We start from the raw sequence: 11,632 nt of genomic DNA, 5'->3' as shown, positions 1-11,632 counted from the left end.
ACTAGCATACATGCACATTCAGTTATTTCAAGGCAGTGTCATGTACTGAAGACCACGATTGGCCATGGTGACAATGTGTCAATTTGAGTCAACTTCCATTCAGCCTTGGTGAATAATCACGTCAGGATTGTCACTTGTCAGCCAGTCAATCTAGCTAGTTCTGCTGTGCGAATTATGTACATCATGTCGACTTGGCATGAATGAAAAAATGGATATGGACAAGCAGGCACAGCTGCGGAACAGTGGATGAGAACAAACCGGTGCTAACAGGGGTGTATGTATGGCTGGCGGCTGCATCAGTAATCAATGTACACGCGCAGAACACTGCCAGGGTGAGTAGACAGATTAGATAAGTAACGGATATTGTTGGACATGAGTGCCAGAGATCAGTGGTCTATGCTTGCCTAGGCATTCGCTGGAACTGCCAATAAGCTCATCAGGATGCTGAGCCTTTGTCGCAGATATCTCTTGAATACAGATGTAGATGCCTTTTGAAGAAATTTGCCTTTAATAAGATATTCAGACTTCCTGTCTCCATCGCTTTCAGTTGTACGTGGACGAACAATTCTGTCCTAGTCAGACCAAATGTTCTACCCGCGAATCACAATTAGTGCATCTCTTAGTCGTTTGGGCTTCAACAATTTTCTGCATAGCATAGTGACACCTAGAATAGCAAAGGCATAAGCTGTAAGCATAACTGAGTTAAAATGCCTGGCAACTGAGTTCACTGCCTTACATGCAGCTGAGGGCATGTGTGCTACAAGACTACAAATCAATATAACACTTCAAAGATCACCCGGCTGTTGAAGTGACAAAAATGCATACTAGAAATGAGAGCGCAATGGCTTTTGATATGGCAAATGCTGTGACATCACTGGAAGCGCTGATCTAATAGCTTGACATTAGACAAGGCAAAACTGCAACATGGCGAGATGTTGGATTTGTTACATAAGTTAGAAAGACATATTTCGGAGTTAGGATGTATGGTAGATTACATTATCTCTGGAAAATAGGAGACAGATTGCCCCAAATGTTTCCTCTTGTGGATTTGTGATCACACAGATTATGTGTTATAGACATTTATTTGCATCCTTTGCATACTGATATGTACATCTACTTCTATTACAGACAGATACGGAATCCCAATTGTACTAATGGCTGTGCTTTGTGTGGGGTAGATGTTGATTTTACTGGAGCTCTGGTGTTGCAGTTGCAGCTGGAGGTGCTCGCCTTTTCTGCGGAGGGATTTGGTACTAATGACATCCCTTTGGTGGGTTGCTGTTCCGGGCCACGGACTTGTTTGCAGGTGGTCGACGAAGCAACGGCTGATTCACGTTCAGTGGCCTAGATTGCTTCAGCAATGGTTCCGAAGTGCTGAATGTTGCGGTGTTTCCAATGCTTGAAGTTGGTTGACGGTCTCAGCGTGAGAGGCTCACTTCGTGGTGTCGGCTTGTTCCAAGTGGCGGAGATCGTCGGAGCTGAAGAAGATGATAGAAGGATATGGATTTGTTTTCCTTGTTTTTCTTGTTTTCCAGAGTCCTTTAGGTATCTTTGGGGTTTGGGGATGTACTGTGCTTCCATTTTAATATAAACCCTTTCTCTTCGCAAAAAAAAAAAGATAAATTGAATATTACCTCCATGGTAAGTGATCTGTAAACATGGAAGGAGTAACGGCTATATCCCTGAAGTTCTCTCTTTTCGCTGAAACAGCTTTGTATGGTGGTTCAGTTTCCTGCATGTTCCAGCATGTCCAAAGCATGTCCAAAGGGGAAAGAGGCTTCTTCTTTGCCGCACTATATGAATAATAAAGCCTGCAAGAAACATCTCAGGAGTTTCCACTGGTATTTCTCTGTAAGATGTCGGATGCTCTTTGAATCCAGAATCAGGCCTATCAAGTGGAATTATTTGGACATCATGATCACTGCTTAGGCCTTCATAGCTCTGATGCTCGCCTATGGATGCATTGGATCCATTATACCCAGCAAAGCCATGTTGCATATTTTGGAGATCTGGATCAGCATTGCATAAGGAATCCTGGTGAGAAAACTGTCTTTCATTAGGTCCTGCTGTCTCTGTAACAGGAAAAGAGGGAATCCATTAGAGATAACTGTATAAAAGTCAGATGAGCTTTGCAAAATCAGACTCCAGACGTATTTAAGACAGCGTAAACAGAAGGTAAAAATGCTTTCCCTCAAATTTATGCCTACCTATTGCTCTTGTACGATCAGCGTAGCCCTCGATCATGTCATCATCATGACCAGTCTCATGATACCTGTTCACCTGCAAAATTCTCCGAGCAAGCTTTTGTATCATTGCTGTATCAGCTGGAGAGTTATCTGAAAGAGCACTTATTGCAGCAGACAGTAGCCGGAGGATCGAATTGATCGAAAGGCGACAGGAAAATTCAGCATTGCTTAAAATGCTGGAAAGGAACAGAGAATATTTAGTCATCAAAGAAGTTATAAGAACAGCACATCAAGAATTGAAGTTCCATTGATAAAAGTAGGTCATATGCAGGTCTTAGTTATTCTTACGTGGTGACAAAATGTGAACAGGCTTCCGCTATTACAAAGTCCACACAAGGAAGTGGTCCATAAGCATATACATGCACATCTGGGTATTTGCCGAAAAGCTGACCAACAACAAAGTTCAAATATGAATGTTGAATGCTCCAGATAACATTGAGTCATTGATCATCATTCACATGTAGGGAAATAGAACAAGTCAAGAATAGATATAGAAGACATAATTAAACAACCATGTGAGCTAACAGGATATCAGTATGCATTTCGAGCTTAAAGAATGATAGCTTATAACATATTTAGTAGTTGGCACTACAAAATTGTGTTAAGTCATAAAAGAGGAATAAGAAAGTTGGCATAAATAGAAAAGATCGTCCAGTCCACTGGTCTAGTAAATACCCACCCTCAGTGTTTTCTGGCTTTACAGCCGTGCGACCAACTATGACTAACCCAAAACTATTCCAAATATACACACACACATTAACAGAGGGCCACCATTTTCTTCCGCTGCAATCTCCAGCCCATTTCCTCTCGCCAGAATGAGCCTACCGTCGGCCACCGGTCTCGCGACCTCCACCTCCACTCTCGGCGCCCTCTCCTCCGGCACGATGGGTGCTCAATCCTCCAGCTCGCATGGCACCCTCACCCCTGTTGCCGCCACGCCGACTGCTCCAGCACTCAACCTCCAGCATGTCAGCATCAAGCAGCATGTGCCCACTATCGTCGACCTCCAAACCTCCAACTACACATCCTGGAGCACGCCGTTCAACACCATCTTCGGTGCGCCCGCCACGTCGATGGCTCTGAACCCCGTCACGACGATCCGCACTGGGTCCAGGACAACTTCACCATCGTACTGTGGCTCTACACCACGATCAGCTCAGAGATCCTGAACATCGTCATCGCCCCTCGCGACACAGCGCAGGTTGTCTGGGAAAAGCTTAAAAATCTCTTCCATGACAACAAGGCTACCCGGGCGGTCTACCTCGACGCTGAGTTCTGCAGCCTCCAGCAGGGCACTACGTCCATCACGGCATACTGCTCGCATCTCAAGACCCTCACAGACAGCCTCTGCGACGTCAGCAAGGAGATCACCGACCAGGCCCTTGTGCTGAACATGCTCTGGGGCCTCGATCCGACTTATAGGCATGTTATTCCCATTCTCAGAGTGCCTTCTTTCTAAGAGTGCGCGCTCGTTCCTCATCCTTGAGGAAGCTCGCGAACAGCAGTAGGAGACAGTGTACGGATCCACGTTGCATGCTTCTGCGACGACACCTGACCGCTGCTACTGGAACTCCTTCCTCCGGCACTGGCTCCAAATGAAGAAGAGGACCAAAGGCGGCAAGAACAAGTCCAACGGCCACGGCTTGTCCAGCTCCGGCGAGCGCCCCCAACTGCCCCCAACCCCAGCAACAAGCACAATACCCTTGGACTGGCATGGTCCATGCCGTGGCGCCCTTATGTTCCCGGTGCTGGTGTCCTACTGTCCTCGGCCGGCGCCCTGATGTCCCGCATCAACCGCCCTTCGCTGGTGCCGCCGCGATTAGTTTGTTCATGCATGTCTGTAAACGTTTAGTTAGCATGCAGGACGCTCGCCCGGCCGTTTCGTTCCAACTCACACGGCTGGCTCGCTCCACTCACCCTCTATCGCTCCCTTCTGTTAGGAATTTAGGATTCAGTTGAGCACTCGTGCTGTTGTACATCTGCATAAACTCGTGAATACAATGATAAGAATTACCATATACAAATCAATCAGAGTAATTCATGTATTGCATCTAATCTTCTAATATGTGGGATAATGGTTCAGCAAAGACAAAATCCTGATTGTCAATGTCCTAAATGGATCTACGAAGAACATCAGTAACAATTGTATGGCATTAACTTAGATTGTGGCATATTTGTTGTACCAGCACCAAAATGAGCGGCTAATATAGCATAACACACTGAAATTTGCAGCATTTAGTTATGGTTTTCACAGAAAGCAACCATAAGGACTATCAATCTATTTCAGAGAAACAATTTGACTGCTGGACTAAACCAAATGATAAACATCTGGTGTGAAAAATCAAACCTCCTGTACAATCGTTTAGTTGCATGAAAAGCTCCCTAGCTACCTCTACAATTCCACCATGCCCATAATGTGGAAATGTTGAAATAACTCTCTCCCTTGTAGCAGCAGGTAATTGTTCACTACTGAAGAAATAGAATACAATGTCAAAAACAGAAGGGGTTGCGGATAATAGATAGCACACAAAAAAATCACATAACATTCAATAACAGAGACCAGCAAAATGATTTGTTGATTTTGTCACTCAGGTCATTTATTTTTTTAATCACCATCTTCTATCAAATGATCTGATTTTAATTACGAGTATGAAAGAGATTGCATACACCGTTTGTTATTTGTACAACAATAGCTATGGTGAATTTTCATGTGAACCTTTCAACAAAATTCTCACTGCTATGATAACCATATTGAGTTATTCACCACATAACCTCTAACTGATTGATAAAACAACACCTACAATATCCATGTCATTTAATTGTGCAAAACAACTTGCAATGCTCAAGGTTCTATTGAGGAAGCTGGTAATGATGGTAAAAAATAAGCAAATCTAAGAAGTATCAGAATAGGAAAATAAAATATGTTGTAAAGAAAAGGACTTCAAGGATCATAATCATCAATATTCAAATTTTATACATAACTCGATATTTTCTGAAAGTTCTGATTCTTATGCTGTGGGCCTATGGTCAAGAGGAACCCAAAAGGGTAAATTGACAGCACCAGTCACAGCCTCACAGAGTCACAGGGTTGAACATCTATATCAAAGCATCGGTAAAAAGCTGGTCCTAGTGTGAACTTTAATTTGAAACATAGAAGGAAGAGAGAATAGGTAAGAAACTAAGAACACAAGAGATGGAATTAAGAGGGAATTACTTTACTGGTCCATCCAAATCTTCCATAGTAAAAGCACATTCTCTGCATAATCCATCAGTTATGAGATCCTCTGGTGTCTCTGTTCCACGAACCGTATTTATAACAGTTTTTTGTCATGGAGGACCACAACAAAATAAGCAGCTTCATGCTTGCTCTGCATTGCGGAGTAAAATAAATCATCCTAAGTTCAATGGTTTACCAAGATATATCAACCAGAACATGCTCACTACTGATTTTGTCTGGTTCAATTGTGCCACAATGTGTTCCATGAACTGAATGCAGACATGAATACTACAGCAAAATGGGCACAAAAATGTCGAACCTAATGGATCGCCCATTCAACTCTCAGGTTCACAGCTACTCAAGGTAGATAGATCGTGTATATTAGTGGACCCTAAAAGGATGCGTACATTTAACCAATTCATTGAATAATTTACAGAATAAGCAGTCATTAGGCTACAAGCAGCATCCATTAACTTATTCCTAAGGATTATCTAAATGGAGACTAATGAAAGGAGAAGCCAGCAAAGAAATGCAGTATATCACAAATACACCTTAAGTGGTTGAAATAATTACATCATCTCACCAAATTCCACATTCATAATCTCGGTGGTATTAGGGGGCTGTTTGGTAGAGCTCTCCCTGATCCAAATTCTCTGCCGAGAGTGATTCTCTGGAGGAAATGATTCTGTGGTTGAAAATGATTCTCTAGTAATCCTCTAAAATAAAATATATAGAGAAAGTGATTATGTGCGGGAAGTGAATCATGGGAAGCTGCTTGTTTTAGCTCTCCAGCTTCTAGTTCATTTCAAAGAATCACTCCTACGAATTCCACTTATAGAGCTAAAAGCTGAAAGCTGCTGTTTGGCAGAGCTCCCTTAATTCCAGCTGGGAAGCTACTCTGGGAGCTCTGCCAAACAGACCCCAAAAAGACATGATATTACCCGACAAATGAGTCCTCGCAGAAGTGCTTTAGGTGATATATTAACAAATCTAAGGAAAGCTGCAGCATGGCCTCACCACTAGTTATCACCATCAAGTGCAGGGCGCGTGGCTACACAACATCGTAAAGGACTCGACTCCTTGTTCCTCCTAATCAGCTGGCGTATTTGGCGTTCGCGCAATGATGTTGTCTTCAACAAACGGCGCTCTTCAACAAATAGCCTTGTCGCTCTTATTAGGGAGGAGGTTGAAACTTGGTGCCAAGCCCAAGCAAAGAACCTCCTCATCCTCTGCAACACTTGAGTAGCTATGGCATGGTAGTCTAGCGTTCCTTCGCTTTGGCACTTACAGTTGATTTTGCATTTATATTAGTTGCTTTCGGGCTCCTAATATCTAACCAATATTTGATCGTTGTATAAGACACGTTATGTTTTTCTTGCTTAATACAAAGATATGCAATTCTCATGCGTATTCTAGAAAAAAAAAGTGTAGGGCGCCAGACCAAAGATTAATATGCAGAGTTATGTAAGAAAAGATCACTATGGTGTTCTACTTTTTCTCAATGGAATTTTGCGGTGTCAGTATATGGGATAGACTAACTTGTGCGTGATGGCGTAGCAATGTGGAGGCCTGATTGTTTCTCCATGTTTGCTTTCTTTCCTGGCCTCAATTGAGCATTCTTAGAAGAGCACCGTGTGATTTGTTTGGGTAACTTGCAGGTTCAAGAATTTTCTGCAATGCACATGTTGGTTAACTGATCTGTGGTGAGAAACAGTAGTTCTTTGCGTTTACTTCAAAATTTGAGCAAATTGTGGGGAGGATGCTCTGAAGTTTGTTAGGATTAAATAGGATTTCTGTTTCTGAATTCCAATTAAGATGGACAGTGCAATGTCGGTGGCATTTCTACTTTCCTTGCTTGTACTACCTGGCTCGCGATCCAAGCGAGCCGGCAACGAGCCCGAGCCGATCCTGGCTCGGCTCGTTTCCAGTCACAGGGCCTATGATCGAAAGGACCAAGTTTTTTGCGGTGTCGACGAGGACAAAAACTTAAATCGAGTGATTTTGCATATGCGTTAAGTGTGGTTGTTCTACTGCTGTAGCTGAATGTTATGCCATGGCCATGGCCTCTTTGTTGCACCGGATGAAGAGCCTGTTCAAGGAGGAATTTGTGCATGTTCCTGCGACAGTAGAGCATCAGGTCCTCGCCAAGTAGCTACAGTTTTAAAGGAGTCACCCTGCACAAGTTTTCTTACGTATATGAATATATCATCATGTTAATGCCATAATGGTTATGTCAAAAGCACATGTTTTGTTTTACTATAGTAGATTGTACTATCTATGCTTTAAGAGCAGAAAACTAACATTATTTTGATTCTTTAGTGCTAAAACCATTACAATTTTGATCCCGGCGTCCACCCCTGGAAGCGCTGTTCAACACCTATGTGGCTGAGGAGCGTGAGCCTCTTTAATGAAAAAAAATATATCATTACAATTGTACAACAATACATTTTTCCCTGGACCAAACAATTAGACTTTGGATGCATGCACCTCACAGTTTTTCAGAACCCTACAATCATTTATAGAGCAGCAGCATTTGCAAAAACATATAATGCCATGGCATAAAGCCCTCAATATTTGGCGGCCAATTTAGGAACAATGTTTGAGCACCTTATACTAGTCTAACAATTGATGAGTCCGAGACTCCAAGGCTCCAATCAGGTGGTCCGTCCCACAATAACCCAGTTCCTACACGAGAGCCAACCACATGAGATGTAAGCCCTCTCAGTCTTGGCCTAGGTATTCGCCACCAAATTATCGTGGACTGTCGCTTAAAAAAGATTAACGGTAGACCATGCGACGTACCACGGAGCAATGAAACAGACATGGAGTAGATCAATCGAATTATGATTTATTTTCTCGAGGAACTGATGAATTCTGATTTCGACGATGGACGATGGCAACTATTCATTCAGGGGGGCGAAATATCTCAATGGAGTACAAGCAACAAAATCTGTGTACACCGTGGCGTATACTAGCAAAGTAAGACGAGCAGCTACAACAGATCATATCTTCCCGCACACACGTCGATATCTTGTACATGTCAGCAACATGCAAATCAACGAGATCCAGTTGCGTCCCTTTCAAAACCGGCCATCAACAATAGGAAAAATAATTGGTGTCGCTCTACATCTCTCATTCATTCGCATCACATATATCGGCTTTCGTATGATTTGCACATCTTTTTTGAAGATGAAATTATGTTTATTTAAGTACCTGTGTTTTCGTTTGATTGGTCTACATGCATGTCGTCATGTCGGCTTGTGTGCCTGATCTAATGCACCTGCAGCTCTTCCTGCTCCTTTGCCTCTTTTCAAAGGCCAGCAGCATCTGCGATCGATGCAAACAGTTGAAGCCTTGATCGATCAGCTTTTAGTTTGTGTAGATTAAGGTTCAAGGTTAGCATCTTTTAGTTGAGTCCTGATTACGGCGGGCACCGATCGGTCTCCACATCATAGGATGATCGAGGATGCCCAAGCAAGAAGCCATCATGTCTATGATACGATGATAACCAATCAGGGTTTTTTTTTCTCTATATAATTGCACTGCATGCTGTGGATCCCGACTGTCAGCGATGAAGTTCTTTTATTCAACGAACGAGGAAGTTTTTTACGTATATAATACAGTCAAAAGGCAATTGCGTGCCAATTTGTCCGTTTGACAAGTAGTTCTAGCTTCCGTCGACTTTCGTAATTAAACGTCGTAATTATCTCGATCCTTGAATATATGCCGGTCTAGCTACTTACTCAACTCTCTGGGAGGATGTAATGTAAGTAGGTACCTAATAATAGTTTTAAGTTATTACTTTAGTTTATTTGCATATTTAGTTGGTACGGTGAAAGTACATCTTTAGTTTATTAAATAAGTTTTATATCAATCTAATAAAAAAACTTGTATCCTACGTACCAGTCTAAGTACTCGTCCTCGTCAGGATGACCTTGTACGATACAAATGGAGTTTCTTTTGGTTGGTTGCATCCGATCAGAATTCAGACATAAGATGACACATTTGTTTATTATCGGGACGGGATTTCTTAAAAAATGAGGAAACGATTAGCACGGCGTTCAGGATCCAAGACCTTGGTGTTCAAAAAAATGGTCCTACTCTTTAAGTAGTTATATAAACTGAAACTGAAGAGGGGGTCTGGCAAGATTTACTATGGAGTAAATATCTCTGTTCTAAACCTCTGTCACAACAAGTTAATTGAAAATCAGGTAATTCCTATTTTTAGGCTATGATGAAGGTAAAACAACACCTTTTTCGTTTTCCAAATCCGACTATGGGAAGATCAATAGTTGGAAAACTCATCACTAATAGATCAATATCTTTAGTTATATAACATCTTACGAAACAAGCATGATACAGTTGCCAAAGTGTTACAATCATTTTCACTAAATATTTTATTTTGAAGGAACCTAATAGGACCAAAATTGATAGCAGAACGAGTTGCTTCAGCGCCTTATCAATATTAACCTGTCACAAGAGCGAGATGAGTTGCGATATAACCTGAACCAATCTGAAAAAATCTGCATGATTTCCATATGTCATGCTCTCCAACACAGTGGCACTCCAAATATGAATAGGCAACTGTAGAAAATAAAGTTACTCTTAAAAATAAAAAATTCCTTTGGTACTTACATAAAGGGATATTATTAACCAAAGACAATTTATTTAAAAGATATTGGCAATATAGCAAGAAGTGTTATTTTTATCACAAAGATGAGATAATTAAGTGTCTCTTTTTTTTACTATCGTTTTGCACGATTTGCATGTTTTATCATCTAGGTGGCTTCGAATCTTTACCCACCACTACGTAGTGCACCAAACATGTTTGAAAATTGGCTCCACGATTTTAGTAAACAATAGAAAGCCAAAATAATAGTGACGATATCTGCCTTTTATTGGTTGTTATGTCTATGCATAAATGGTATCATCTTTAATAAAAAGAAAAAAAATCTCCTTTACAAATTATTTATACTTGTACACGCTAGCTTCATACATGGTCGGTTCTACAACGGTGGGAGCATCAAGATACGGTGATAGTTGCATTCGCACACTTGTAGCGGGTGGTCAGATAACCTTTTACCTAATTTGGATGACAATATGGACCACGGATAAATGATTTTCCACCATAGACCTGCACTGGAGTGTTACCCTTTCATTATTATATTATACTTTCTGGTTCAGTTTCTTTTTCGTTAAATTATAGAGAGATCTAAAATATACTCTTATGCGGATGTATCTCATTGATACGATGAAGGTAAATAAAGCTTCTTAAAAAACAATTACCTCAACGAGTCACAGGACTAGAGCATATACGCGGAGCACAAATTAAAGCTTGAAACGACGGAAAATATAGGCCGCAAGCGTTTTCGGGCGAGATCGAATTGGGTTTTCCTATGGCCAATCGGATACACTGGGAATGTATGCCCTAACCGTCAAGAAACATATGTCATCCCGAAGCACAGCCACCGTCATCGTGTCACAGGCTAGACGTACGTTGTCACGGATGGGCATCGGGTAGGCACCCTCTCTTCTCGCCCTGTTTGGCCGTTTGTTTATCGCAAAGCCCCGTACGTAAGAGCGAGTAAATAATGAATCTGCCAACTTGGAGATTGTAATAAACTAGTGCCATTTGCGGCCGCTGGAAGCACCATCCTATGCGGCATCTTTCAGTTTAGGGGGAATGCATGGAGACACCAGAGGTACGGTGTGTTTCTTTTTCTTTGCTTGCTTTGAATGGCAGTGCCACACTGCCACGTCTGGTCACACGCCTATCCATAGCCACGGCCGCACTCCGAATTCCGACTACGAGCGTCTAGCTTAGCTCGATCACTGTGCGGTTTTGCAGGGCTGATAGATGCGAATCCAAAAGGATGGTTCGTTCTTTGCAGTGCGAGGTATTGATCGGGTGCAAGCCTCAGATTGTTCGAAGCCAAGTGAAGCAGCAACTTCTTTGTTGTTGTTGTTGTTGTTGAAGCCAGTAAAGCAGCAACTTGCTCCCGAAAAGAATGGGAGCTCGATCGTCTAGGTATATGTTTGATCGATTCGGAGTTTCCATATCCGCAAGTGATGAAAAATTGGAAACTATAAACACCGGCGGATCAGATCCTCCACGTCTACAGGAAATATATCACATGAGGACGTACAAATAGTAAAAGAGTTTCAGGAC

General features: G+C 42.1%; 1 pseudogene; it reads right to left on the bottom strand.

Moving 5' to 3' along the window:
• Positions 1–576: 576 nt before the first annotated feature.
• On the bottom strand, positions 577–3,726 carry LOC133925524 (uncharacterized; annotated as a pseudogene).
• Between the last annotated feature and the right edge of the window lie 7,906 nt (positions 3,727–11,632).

The sequence above is a fragment of the Phragmites australis genome, chromosome 7 (genome assembly GCF_958298935.1).
Source record: "Phragmites australis chromosome 7, lpPhrAust1.1, whole genome shotgun sequence".
NCBI classification, from domain to species: Eukaryota; Viridiplantae; Streptophyta; class Magnoliopsida; order Poales; family Poaceae; genus Phragmites; species Phragmites australis.
Note: the sequence above shows the minus strand (reverse complement) of the source record. Positions and strands in the feature narration are given on the sequence as shown.